Genomic DNA, 13780 nt, shown 5'->3' with positions numbered 1-13780 from the left:
TAACTGGCCCCACCTGACTCCAGGCAGAGGGCTCCTGGGCATGGCTCACAAGCAGAGCTGGGCACCTCCCTGCAGCCTGGACTTACACATCTAACTCAGTGAGAGGAGTGGGGTTTAGAACACACCCCTCAGCTGGGCACCTCCCGTTGGCTAGTCAAGGCAAGGTACCATCTAGCATGCTGGGTTTTGTGGCTCCCTTTCAGGGGCACCTATCTCAATCTCAGCCCATTCTTTGGAGAGGGGGCCCAGGCACCAACCTCAGGCTCTGTGGATCATGGTGCTGTTCCTGTGAGTTCCTTGGCCCCCAAACGCTGAGCCCCACCATGCCCGAGTCCCTCTGTGGATCTGGGTTGTGATTCCCCCGCCCTTGGCAATAATCAGAGCATTCTCATGCTCCCCTCGGGACAGAAATGCAGTACAGGGGGGATCCAGCCAGAGACCTTCTCTCCTTCCTGAGCAGAAAGAAACCTCCAGAGCGAATGGACCAGAGAGAGCCCAGAGAAACCTGCCCCCTGCTGCCAGCTGGGGCTTTGGGCAGCCACGGGGGCCAGGTGCCCATCAGCACCAGGAACCTTTTATTTCAGGCATTCCCCGAGGTCACTGCAGCTCTTCATTCCCCTCTACCTGCCCTATTTACGCTCATGCCCCAGACGTGCACCTCCACAATGGCCAGGAGTATGAGGTCAGAGTCACGTTCTTGTTGTTTAAATGATAAAAAGACTCACAAGAGAGAGAGGACAGTGAGACATGGACAGCTGGGTCCCTGCAAATAAGGGCTCTGGGCAGCTGCACTGGGCCCAGCCTCCCAGGCGGGGTCTGCACAGGGCCCTATTGGGTATTGTGCAGATAGATAAAGGGAATTTGGATGCAGGCCTCTGAAATGAGCAGGAGTCAGGCTAACTCTAGCTTTAATAACGTGAGGTTTGTAGAAGCGGAGATAGGGTGAAGCGAGTAGAAAACAACTGTGAAAGAGGCTCTTGTGACCTTGTATTAGATAAGAATAGAATGCAGACTATAAGAGAAATGGTAAGAAAAATAAGATATCATGAAGGAATATGTATAAACAATATGCAGTTGTTGCTTATTACTGTCTGTAATAAAGGCATAAATACTCGCTCTAATTGTTTATCTGGGAGAGACCTGCCTAGGTGGGGGAAACCCTGTGTCCTAGTGCACTCTCTCCCTCCAGGCAATTGCTTGAGATAATAAAGTGTATCTGACTTGTCGCACCCAACCTGAGAGTGAGAACGGTGTTTTTCTCTGACAGTATGTCTACACTGCAGCTGAAAACAAGACTCACATTACCAAGCCACGATCTAGCATGATAAAAATTGTGTGGCCATTGTGGCTTGGGCTGCATCTCAGGCACTTGAGCCCAACCAACATCCTTGGCTTCAGCCCAACTGTGATGTTCACACTGCTAGTGTGGCAGGTCAAGACCCGCTAGTGCAAATCTGTCTACCTGGGCTGAGGCACACTCCCAGCGGCAGTGTAAACACGTCCTATCTGGCCTGTGAGCCCTGTGCACCAGGTCAACTGCTTAGACAGCTAAGCCCCTCTCCTCTCCCCACCCCTCTGCTTGGCATTTCACTCCTGGGTAGCTTCGACAGCTCCCCGCACAGTTTGCTGGCTTCAGGAATCTATTCCCTGGATACCTAACTCTACCCACGCATTGTACGGGGAGGGAAGTGAATTCCACTGGGCAGCAGGGTGCTGAGGAATTAGGTGTTGCAAGACTGAGCAGAGCAATGCTTAAGTACCTTTGAGGATCTGGGCCATGGATCCTCACACCCCTTTCTGACTCCTACAATCTCAGTAACCAGCACCTTCCTCTGCCTCTCAGCACGTCAGTTCCCTTACCCCTCCCCAGACAATGCATTTCCTAGTTTATTTGCACTGCTTTAGGCTCCAATAAAGGAAAACTGTGAATTTCTAGTGTATGTGGGTTCTCTGGTGTCGAATAAGGATTGAGCTCCGGCCAAAGCTTTTCCCGCAGTCAGGGCATATGTATGGTCTCTCTCCCGTGTGGGATCTCTGATGCATGATGAGGTTGGAGCTCTGACTGAAGCTTTTCCTGCAGTCATGGCATTTGTAGGGTCTTTCTCCTGTGTGGATTTGCTGGTGCCTGATAAGAGTTGAGCTCTGGCTGAAGCTCTTCCCACACTCAGAGCACCTGTATGGTTTCTCTCCCAGGAGGAGTCTCTGATGCTGAATAAGATACCTCCTGGCTCTAAAGTTTTTTCCACAGTCAGAGCATTTATAAAGCTTCTCTCCAACGTGGATTCTCTGGTGCTCAAAAAGGATCGAGCTCAGACTGAAGCTTTTCCTGCACTTCTCACATTTATAGGGTCTCTCGCCCATATGGATTCTCTAGTGCACAATGAGGGCTGATCTCCAGTAGAAACTCTTCCCACATTCCCCACGTGTCATGGATCTCTCCTCTCTCAGGTTTCTCTGCTGAATGATTTCTTTGAGTTTCCTGACTCCTCTTCCCCTCTGAGTAGTTTTACTCCCTCCCTTCCCTGGCTGGCTTCTGTCATGGCTAGATACCCTGAACTGACTCTCACAGGCTCGGGGCTCTGGGAAACATCCCCTTCGACTCTTCCTGACACCATCCTGGGCTCAGCACCTTCCTGCTGGGGAGTCTCCTCCTCGCTCTCACTCAGCGTCCCATCACCTGCTGGGACAAAGACAGAATCCAGACAGGAGTCGCTCCCTGTGCTGGGGGGGAAGGGAACCTCAGACGGGGAATGGGAAATGGAGGAATAAGAACAAATAAATGCTAGAGAGATTGAAACATCAGGAGCTGAGTCCCCCAAACCCTTCCCCAGAGGAGAGAGAGGAGGGGACCAATTCATTTTCCACATCCCACCTAAACACCCAGAGGGAGGGAGCTACTGCCAGGGGTCAGTCATGGAGAGTGGGAAGCGATAAGTGATATCCACTGTGAGGATATGACACCTGTCTGGGTGAGATGAGGCAGAATGGGAGGAGCTCACGGGGCCTTTGTGGGAATCCCAGCTTCTTCCTTAATCCACTGATGATTTTCAAATCAGTTTAGCCAGTTCCTCACCTTTGCAGGCCCCTCTCAGGATCTCCCTTCCCACAGAGACCTGGAGGTCAGGCACCCACAGCTTTTCCTCTCCTTCCATCATGAACATCATGTACGCTTTCCAAATGGGGAAATCCTGCTTGGAAGAAAGAGAACAGCTGAGTTCAGGTGTGTTCCATCCACACTAAGTATTTGTTATAAAGAATTTTTGACCCAGGGTTCTAAACTCAGCCTCATTTACCTTCCTCTGCACTAGATATTTCTTGGAAATCCCTAACGCTAACAGTGCTGGCAACCCCAGCAGCACCAGTATAGACAGGATCCAGGGAGACACCAGCATGTTTATGGCAGTGTCATCTGGACCTGCTCTCTGACACTGGTATATGGCACATTTCACATTTAAATTTCCCGCTGGTTCTTTCCCTTCAGATGGAAGTTCCAGACAATGCAATGCGAGGAAAAAGAATTGGTCTGGAGGGATAAAAATTTCAAAAGCACTGAAGTGTTTTAGAAACCAAAATCCTGTTTTCAAAAGTGGCCTAATCTACACAGAGGTTCTGTACCAATTGAGCTACTCATGCTTGTAGGGGATGATTTTCTACTCATATAGTTAAAGGGAATAAGCTGTCCAAGTATAAACCCTTTTATATGGTCAAAAATAAATAAATCATAATAATAGTAATAACTACAGTATTTGTATTGCCATAGCACTTAGAATTGCCAGTCATGGCCAGAACCTTGTGCTTTGTGCCGTACAAACAGAACAAAAAAAGTCCCTGCCCCAAAAAGCTTACAATATAATTACACAAGACACAACAGATGGGGGAGCACAAGGAGACAATAATAGAATATCAGGGTTGGAAGGGACCTCAGGAGATCATCTAGTCCAAATCCATGCTTAAAGCAGGACCAATCCCCAATTTTTGCCCCAGATCCCTAAATGGCCCCCTCAAGGATTAAACTCACAACCCTGGCATTTAACAGGCCAAGGTTCAAACCACTGAGCTATCCCTACCTGCCAAATACAGGTCAGCATCCCAGTAGCAAATGAAAGATGACAGGAAGAAGAGGAATAGACCATGAAAGATGTCCACAGGGAAGACAAGCAGCTAGATGTGACAGAGAAGAGGGTGGTGAAGCACTGGAATGGGTTACCTAGGGAGGTGGTGGAATATCCATCCTTAGAAGTTTTTAAGGCCCGGCTTGACAAAGCCTTGGCTGGGATGATTTAGCTGGTGTTGGTCCTACTTTGAGCAAGGGATTGGACTAGATGATCTCCTGAGGTTTCTTCCAACCCTAATCTTCTATGATTCTATAATTCTAGAAGGGGTGGCTAGCAAAGAGAGGGGTGACATAGTCGAAGCAAAGCGCCAGGAGAATGAGCTTTGCAGCAGCATGCTGAATGGATAGGAGGGGGCTAGAGGATGTCATTGTGTCAATGCCAGGGGGATTATGTCACTCTAAGGGGATAGACAAAGCAGTGCAGCTACTGTGGGTAGACACAGCCAGAGGCACATTACAAGCTTGGCTCTCATTGAAAGTCTGTTTTGAAAAGTGAGATTTCAGCTCCTCAATCATTTAGATGCATCTAAAAATTCTACAGAGCAATGCAGACCCCCTCCCACCATGACTAAACCCACTGACACATTTTAACCCCCCAGCAACAGAGTGTGTGAACCAAGGGCTGGAAAAGAGCAGGACCAAAAGAACCGCTTGGGGGGATCCCCTGACGCGGTCCCCAGGACAGCGCATCCCCCCAGCAGCGCAGGGACCAGACAGAGGCAGGAACTGGCTTTTCCTCTGCCTGCCCCTCCCCTTCTCCCCAGGAAAGTCAATCTGCCCAGGGTGCTGCAGGGAATGGGGCTGGGCAGGGAGCCGGGAACCTCGCTCCCCACTGACTGCTGCTGCTGCGCCTGCCAGTCTCTGCCCCTGTCTCTCTCCTGCCCCCTCCCCTCCCCTCGGGCTGGGAGACTTGGTCCCTGGCCCGGCCCGGTCGCTCTCCCGGCGCTGGCTCGGCTCCTGCCGGCGCTCAGGGGGGCAGAGCCGGGGGGGGAGGCAGCAGCTCCGGGGCTCGCAGACCCCCGCTCCCCCCGGAGCAGAGCTGGGGCGAGGAGGGGCCGTTGGTGCAGAGTCACTTTCCTGCCCGGTGCAACGACACAAAAAGCTCCCTCTCCCAATTCCCTACTGCAGGTGCCCCGAGCAGTCTCACCCGAACTGAACACGCCCAGTAACCTTCGCTGTTGCCCCTACCCTCTCTCTGCCCTTACTTCTCCTTACGATTTGCTGCCTCCTCTTTGGAGGGGTTAAAAAGGATCAAGGGGGGCAAATCGCAGCGGGGGCGGTGTCAGGATCTGAGCAGGGGGCAGAAATTTACTGGCGGGGGGGATCAAGCTACTGTAGACAGCGGCAGGAGAGAGGCTGGAGGGGAAAAATCGGGGGTGGGGGGTGGGAGTCGGGGTTAAGCGGGGGGGGGGAGACGCTGCCAGACCCTGTGTGGGGACAAAACCCCCGTTTCCAGAGGGGGCGAGGGGGTGATGGTTACGCGGTGGGATGAGCCACATGCTGTGCTCGCAGGTCTAGGGGTGGGGGTGGGGTGCAGAGGTGTTTTTAGTTCCCCTCCCAGGACGCTGCATGTCAGCCCCAGAGCAGAGGGCAGGTTCCTGGGGCCGGGTTCTTAAAGGCTGGGGGCTCCCCATCCCTAGACTGTCAATGCTCAGACACTGCAGCTCCTCACTATCATATCCAAGTGCAGCAGGGCTACGTTCCTGCTCCAGCCAGGAGACTGATATTGTACAGACATGCCCTCCCTCAAACTCTGCATCTCACATTTTGAATATTTAAAAGAGTCTTCTATCAGTTTCTGGGTATGTCTATACTAGGGAATAAGGTCGAATTTATAGAAGTTGTTTTTTTAGAAATCTGTTTTATGTATTCGAGTGTGTGTGTCCCCACAGAAAATGCTGTAAGTGCATTAAGTGCATAAACTCAGCGGAGTGCTTCCACAGTACCGAGATTGAGTCGACTTCCGGAGCGTTGCACTGTGGGTAGCTATCCCACAGTTCCCGCAGTCTCCGCTGCCCATTGGAATTCTGGGTTGAGATCCCAGTGCCTGATGGGGCTAAAACATTGTCGCGGGTGGTTCTGGGTACGTATCGTCAGGCCCCCGTTCCCTCCCTCCCTCCGTGAAAGCAAGGGCAGACAATCGTTTCGCGCCTTTTTTCCTGAGTTACCTTTGCAAGCATGGAGCCCGCTCAGGTAACCGTCACCATATGTCTCCTGGGTGCTGGCAGACGTGGTACTGCATTGCTACACAGCAGCAGCAACCCATTGCCTTCTGGCAGCATATGGTGCAATATGACTGGTAGCCGTCCTCATCATGTCCGAGGTGCTCCTGGCCACGTCGGCTGGGAGTGCCTGGGCAGACATTGGCGCAGGGACTAAATTTGGAGTGACTTGACCAGGTCATTCTCTTTAGTCCTGCAGTCAGTCCTATTGAACCATCTTATGGTGAGCAGGCAGGCGATAAGGATTGCTAGCAGTCGTACTGTACCATCTTCTGCCAGGCAGGCAAGAGATGAGGATGGCTAGGCGATACGGATTGCTAGCAGTCGTATTGTACCATCTTCTGCCAGGCAGGCAAGAGATGAGGATGGCTAGGCGATACGGATTGCTAGCAGTCGTATTGTACCATCTTCTGCCGGGCAGGCAAGAGATGAGGATGGCTAGGCGATACGGATTGCTAGCAGTCGTACTGTACCATCTTCTGCCGAGCAGCCATGAGATGTGGCTGGCATGCAGTCCTTCTGCACCGTCTGCTGCCAGCCAAAGATGTAAAAGATAGATGGAGTGGATCAAAACAAGAAATAGACCAGATTTGTTTTGTACTCATTTGCTTCCCCCCCTTCTCTGTCTAGGGGACTCATTCCTCTAGGTCACACTGCGGTCATTCACAGAGAAGGCGCAGCGAGGTAAATCTAGCCATGTATCAATCAGAGGCTAGGCTAACCTCCTTGTTCCAATAAGAACAATAACTTAGGTGCACCATTTCTTATTGGAACCCTCTGTGAAGTCCTGCCTGAAATACTCCTTGATGTAAAGCCACCCCCTTTGTTGATTTTAGCTCCCTGAAGCCAACTCTGTAAGCCGTGTCGTCAGTCGCCCCTCCCTCCGTCAGAGCAACGGCAGACAATCGTTCTGCGCCTTTTTTCTGTGCGGACGCCATACCAAGGCAAGCATGGAGGCCGCTCGGCTCACTTTGGCAATTAGGAGCACATTAAACACCACACGCATTATCCAGCAGTATATGCAGCACCAGAACCTGGCAAAGTGATACCGGGCGAGGAGGAGAAGTCAGCGCGTTCACGTGAGTGATCAGGACATGGACACAGATTTCTCTGAAAGCATGGGCCCTGCCAATGCATGCATCATGGTGCTAATGGGGCAGGTTCATGCTGTGGAACGCCGATTCTGGGCTTGGGAAACAAGCACAGACTGGTGGGACCGCATAGTGTTGCAATCTGGGACGATTCCCAGTGGCTGCGAAACTTTCACAGGCGTAAGGGCACTTTCATGGAACTTTGTGACTTGCTTTCCCCTGCCCTGAGGCGCATGAATACCAAGATGAGAGCAGCCCTCACAGTTGAGAAGCGAGTGGCGATAGCCCTGTGGAAGCTTGCAACGCCAGACAGCTACCGGTCAGTTGGGAATCAATTTGGAGTGGGCAAATCTATTGTTGGGGCTACTGTGATGCAAGTAGCCCATGCAATCAAAGATCTGCTGATATCAAGGGTAGTGACCCTGGGAAATGTGCAGGTCATAGTGGATGGCTTTGCTGCGATGGGATTCCCTAACTGTGGTGGGGCCATAGACGGAACCCATATCCCTATCTTGGCAACGGAGCACCAAGCCGCCGAGTACATAAACCGCAAGGGGTACTTTTCAATAGTGCTGCAAGCTCTGGTGGATCACAAGGGACGTTTCACCAACATCAACGTGGGATGGCCGGGAAAGGTACATGACGCTCGCATCTTCAGGAACTCTGGTCTGTTTCAAAAGCTGCAGGAAGGGACTTTATTCCCAGACCAGAAAATAACTGTTGGGGATGTTGAAATGCCTATATGTATCCTTGGGGACCCAGCCTACCCCTTAATGCCATGGCTCATGAAGCCGTACACAGGCAGCCTGGACAGTAGTCAGGAGCTGTTCAACTACAGGCTGAGCAAGTGCAGAATGGTGGTAGAATGTGCATTTGGACGTTTAAAGGCGCGCTGGTGCAGTTTACTGACTCGCTTAGACCTCAGCGAAACCAATATTCCCACTGTTATTACTGCTTGCTGTGTGCTCCACAATATGAGAGTAAGGGGGAGACGTTTATGGCGGGGTGGGAGGTTGAGGCAAATCGCCTGGCTGCTGGTTACGCGCAGCCAGACACCAGGGCGGTTAGAAGAGCACAGGAGGGCGCGGTACGCATCAGAGAAGCTTTGACAACCAGTTTCATGACTGGCCAGGCTACGGTGTGAAAGTTCTGTTTGTTTCTCCTTGATGAAATCCCCCGCCCCTTGGTTCACTCTACTTCCCTGTTAGCTAACCACCCTCTCCTCCTCCCTTCGATCACTGCTTGCAGAGGCAATGAAGTCATTGTTGCTTCACATTCATTCATCACACAAATAGGGGGATGACTACCAAGGTAGCCCAGGAGGGGTGGTGGAGGAGGGAAGGAAAATGCCACACAGCACTTTAAAAGTTTACAACTTTAAAATTTATTGAATGCCAGCCTTCTTTTTTTTGGGCAATCCTCTGTGGCGGAGTGGCTGGTTGGCCAGTGGCCCCCCCCCACCGCGTTCTTGGGCGTCTGGGTGTGGACGCTATGGAACTTGGGGAGGAGGGAAGTTGGTTACACAGGGGCTGCAGTGGCAGTCTGTGCTCCGGCTGCCTTTGCTGCAGCTCAACCATACACTGGAGCATACTGGTTTGGTCCTGCAGCAGCCTCAGCATTGAATCCTGCCTCCTCTCATCACGCTGCCACCACATTTGAGCTTCAGCCCTCTCTTCAGCCCGCCACTTACTCTCTTCAGCCCGCCACCTCTCCTCCCAGTCATTTTGTGCTGTCCTGCACTCTGACATTATTTGCCTCCACGCATTCATCTGTGCTCTGTCAGTGTGGGAGAACAGCATGAGCTCAGAGAACATTTCATCTCGAGTGCGTTTTTTTTTCTTTCTAATCTTCACTAGCCTCTGGGAAGGAGAAGATCCTGTGATCATTGAAACACATGCAGCTGGTGGAGAAAAAAAAGGGACAGCGGTATTTAAAAAGACACATTTTATAAAACAGTGGCTACACTCTTTCAGGTTAAACCTTGCTGTTAACATTACATACATAGCACATGTGCTTTCGTTACAAGGTGGCATTTTGCCTCCCCCCACCGCGTGGCTACCCCCTCAACCCTCCCCCCTCCCTGTGGCTAACAGCGGGGAACATTTCTGTTTAGCCACAGGCAAACAGCCCAGCAGGAATGGGCTCCTCTGAGTGTTCCCTGAAGAAAAGCACTCTATTTCAACCAGGTGACCATGAATTATATCTCACTCTCCTGAGGATAACACAGAGAGATAAAGAACGGATGTTGTTTGAACGCCCGCAAACATACACTGCAATGCTTTGTGGTACAATGATTCCCGAGTATGTGCTACTGGCCTGGAGTGGTAAAGTGTCCTACCATGAAGGACGCAATAAGGCTGCCCTCCTCAGAAACCTTTTGCAAAGGCTTTGGGGGTACATCCAGGAAAGCTGCGAATGCCAGGGCAAAGTAATCCTTTCACATGCTTGCTTTTAAACCATGTACAGTATTTTAAAAGGTACACTCACTGGAGGTCCCTTCTCCACCTGCTGGGTCAGGAGGCAGCCTTGGGTGGGTTCGGGGGGTACTAGCTCCAGGTCCAGGGTGAGAAACAGTTCCTGGCTGTCGGGAAAACTGGTTTCTCTGCTTGCTTGCTGTGAGCTATCTACAACCTCATCATCATTATCATCTTCTTCGTCCCCAAAACCTGCTTCCTTATTGCCTCCATCTCCATTGAAGGAGTCAAACAACATGGCTGGGGTAGTGGTGGCTGAACCCCCTAAAATGGCATGCAGCTCATCATAGAAGCAGCATGTTTGGGGCTCTGACCTGGAGCGGCCGTTCGCCTCTCTGGTTTTCTGGTAGGCTTGCCTCAGCTCCTTAAGTTTCATGCGGCACTGCTTTGGGTCCCTGTTATGGCCTCTGTCCTTCATGCCCTGGGAGATTTTCACAAAGGTTTTGGCATTTCGAAAACTGGAACGGAGTTCTGATAGCATGGATTCCTCTCCCCATACAGCGATCAGATCCTGTACCTCCCGTTTGGTCCATGCTGGAGCTCTTTTGAGATTCTGGGACTCCATCATGGTCACCTGTGCTGATGAGCTCTGCATGGTCACCTGCAGCTTGCCACGCTGGCCAAACAGGAAATGAGATTCGCAGTTCTTTTCCTGTCTACCTGGCCAGTGCATCTGAGTTGAGAGTGCTGTCCAGAGCGGTCACAATGGAGCACTCTGGGATAGCTCCCGGAGGCCAATACCATCGAATTGTGTCCACAGTACCCCAGATTCGAGCCGGCAAGGCCGATTTAAGCGCTAATCCACTTGTCAGGGTTGGAGTAAGGAAATTGATTTTAAGAGACCTTTAATTCGAAATAAAGGGCTTCATCGTGTGGACGGGTGCAGGTTTACATCGATTTAATGCTGCTAAATTCGACCTAAAGTCCTAGTGTAGACCAGGGCTCTATGTCTATATGAAATCACTGCAACTCCTTTCTCTTACATAACGTGCTGAGTTGGTAACTCCCTCCCAGAGCCCACAAGTCTGCACCCCCTCCTGTACCCCAATCCCCTGCCCAAGTCAGAGCCTGCACTCCTCACTCAAACTCCCCATAGCCTGCAACCTTCCTGCACCCCAATTCCATCCCAGAGCCTGCAACCCAAAAAGGGGTGAATTAACGTTTTGTGGGCCTGGTGCTAAACATATTTGTGGGCCCCCATGGGGGCAATGGGGACATGGGGCAGGGGGGCAGAGTCCTCAGAGCAAGGGGCTGGCCGGGGGCAATGGGAGATGGGTCATGGCATGGCAGGGACAGCCCCGCTCCACCCAGCCCAGTACAAGGGCACTGTTTACAAACCAGGAGCTGCCAGACGCACACTGGCCAGCCCGGCCCTGCACTGCCATCATGCTTCTTCCCCTTGGGGGCGGGCCCATGCTGCACCATGCTACCCCCCTGCCTAGCACCCCTCTGACTCCCTACGCCCAGTGCCACACCACCCAGAGACCCCCACAAACTCCCATGTCCAATGCCCTCCCACAGACCACTATGCCAAGCACAGCCCCCCACCCAGAACTCCCCCACAGCTCCTCTCTCTGCCCAGTGCCCCCGCTGACCACCCCCCACAGCCCTCCCACAACTGCCCAGTGCCCTGCACCTCCCCACCCAGAGCCCCCCTCACAGATCCCCTCACTGCCCAGTGCCCCCCACCGCCACAACTGCACAGTATCCCGCACAGACCCCCCCACCACTTCCCAGCACCCCGACACACACAGATCTCCCCACCCCGCACTGCCCAGCACCCTCCCAGACCCACTAGAGACCTACTCTGCCACACCCTGACCCCCAGCCACAATAGCTGGCCCTGGTGGGAGGTGACTGTGTCTGCCAGACTGAGCCGGCAGCGCAGCCAGAGCTGGTCCTGGGGCAGGATAACTCTGGCCCTTTGGAAGTGGTGCAATCAGCCAGGCTGGAGCAGGAGCAGAGCCTACCCGGGCCAGGCTCCCTCAGGACCCACCTGCCTGGCAGGACCCACCCAGCTGAGCCCCCCCACACTGTCCCCTGTGACTGGCTGAGACTGGCCCAGCCTCTGCACCAGTCCCATGTGGCTCTTCCCCCGGGGAGGCCGGTGGGGCCCCACAGGTCCCAGGCAGCGGCGACAGCTCAGAGCTGGAGCAGTGCTGGGGAGCGGGGCAGATCCCTGGGACGTGACTCCCGAGATCCCACCCACACCCATTGGGCCCCGTGGCCAGCAGCCCTACCGAGCCCGCATGGTGGCCCCCAGCTGCTGGGTGATGAGCCTCCTACAGGCACGTGGAACCTGCTGGCTGAGAGCTGCTCACACAGCAAGGCCTGTGTGCTGGAGTGCCCCAGGTGAGGGGCCAGACCCGGCTACGTGGATGGGTTAGAGGGGGTTTGTAATGGGCCCCTTCCCAGGGTGGGCCTGGTGCCATGGCACCATTGGCACCATTGTAAACGCAGTACTGACCCCAAGCCCCCTCCCACAGCAAAACTCCCTTGGACCATTTCTCAATGGCCCCCCAAAAATATAAAAACCTGCTGCCCCGGTACTATTTTATTGCTACAGGAGACTCTATCCAGTGAAATAATTTCCCTACATTCCATCAAACTCTGCGTCACACATTTTGAGTATTTAAAAGTCTCTTATCACTATTTGTCTATGTGAAGTCTCATAACAGTTCACAGATTTTAGGATTGCCTTTTGCTGCATTTATCTTGCCTGTGAATCCAGCCCTTACAATCCCATGTTCACACGTCATTGCTTGTGTGTAGAAGCTGAGTCACAAATATTCAGTAAGTGTATTCAGCACCCCGCTCCTGGTCCCCTAAAGAACTGCAGCATCCAAACCCCTGCCGCAGCCCTGGGACTGGAGGAGCTCTCACTCCCTGGTACAGCCCTGGGGCTCTGACACAGGGACAGAGCTTCTCCAGTCCTGGGGCTGTGGAGGAGAGCAGGGTGGTGGGAAATGAACAAAGGAGTTGTGGGGCAGGCAAAATAGTGGGGAGCTTAGGTGGAACATGGGTGAGATCCTGGGGAAGAGGATGAAAGGGATAGGGCCATAGGTGGCGCAGCCGGCGGACAGGGTGGGTAGGGGCCCAACAATTGCTCTGGCCCAGGGCCCCAAGAAACCTTAATCATCCTCCATGTTCCATCTTCTATGGTCAACAGAGGGGACATTGTTCCATTCTGCAAAAGGAAGAAAGGTTGTCGTTGTGCATACCATGAAAGAAGCCCTGCAGCTCTTTGAAAGGTATCATGACAATCTATTGGGTGGACATCTAGGAATATTCAAAATGAGGAATATGCTGACATCAAAATACTATTGGCCAGGGATGACCAAAGACATTGCCAATTGGGTATGTAAAGTAATGAAACTAAATCCTGAAGAATGCTATTTACAATTGAAATAGAAGTTCAAAATGTATAAAAGAAATATAAAAATATATTTGGTGTGCAAGGTTGAACTCTGTTCCCTTGCAATACTATTTCCATAACAAAATGTTAATATCATCATATTGTTCCATCAAAAATAGGTTGCACGATGTCTGACTTGCCAGAAAGCATAAAGGTGAATTTTGGAATCAGACACATTATTGTTTATCGTTATCCATTGTTATTGCTTGCGATACAATGAGGCTTTGATTTTCAAACGAGTCCAATACATACAAGTGGCAAAGCATAGTGCAGCAATTACCTCTAATGCGCCTTTGCACATATTTCTTCAGCTTTACTCTTGTATTGTTACCCATTCCTGTACTTCTCTTTGTTTGTTTGTTTTTTCTTTCTTTCTTTTTCTTCTGTATTTAAAAATGAGCTTTACATTCTCTGCTTATGACTTATGGGTTTATTGAGAACATTTAGTAAGAAACACGTGTATT

At 51.9% G+C, this 13780-nt stretch overlaps 1 pseudogene; it reads right to left on the bottom strand.

Moving 5' to 3' along the window:
* Positions 1-1932: 1932 nt before the first annotated feature.
* Positions 1933-13780, bottom strand: part of LOC140898106 (uncharacterized) — a 72104-nt pseudogene continuing 60256 nt past the window's right edge.

The sequence above is a fragment of the Lepidochelys kempii genome, chromosome 14 (genome assembly GCF_965140265.1).
Source record: "Lepidochelys kempii isolate rLepKem1 chromosome 14, rLepKem1.hap2, whole genome shotgun sequence".
NCBI classification, from domain to species: Eukaryota; Metazoa; Chordata; order Testudines; family Cheloniidae; genus Lepidochelys; species Lepidochelys kempii.
This window is presented reverse-complemented; position numbering and strand designations above follow the sequence as displayed.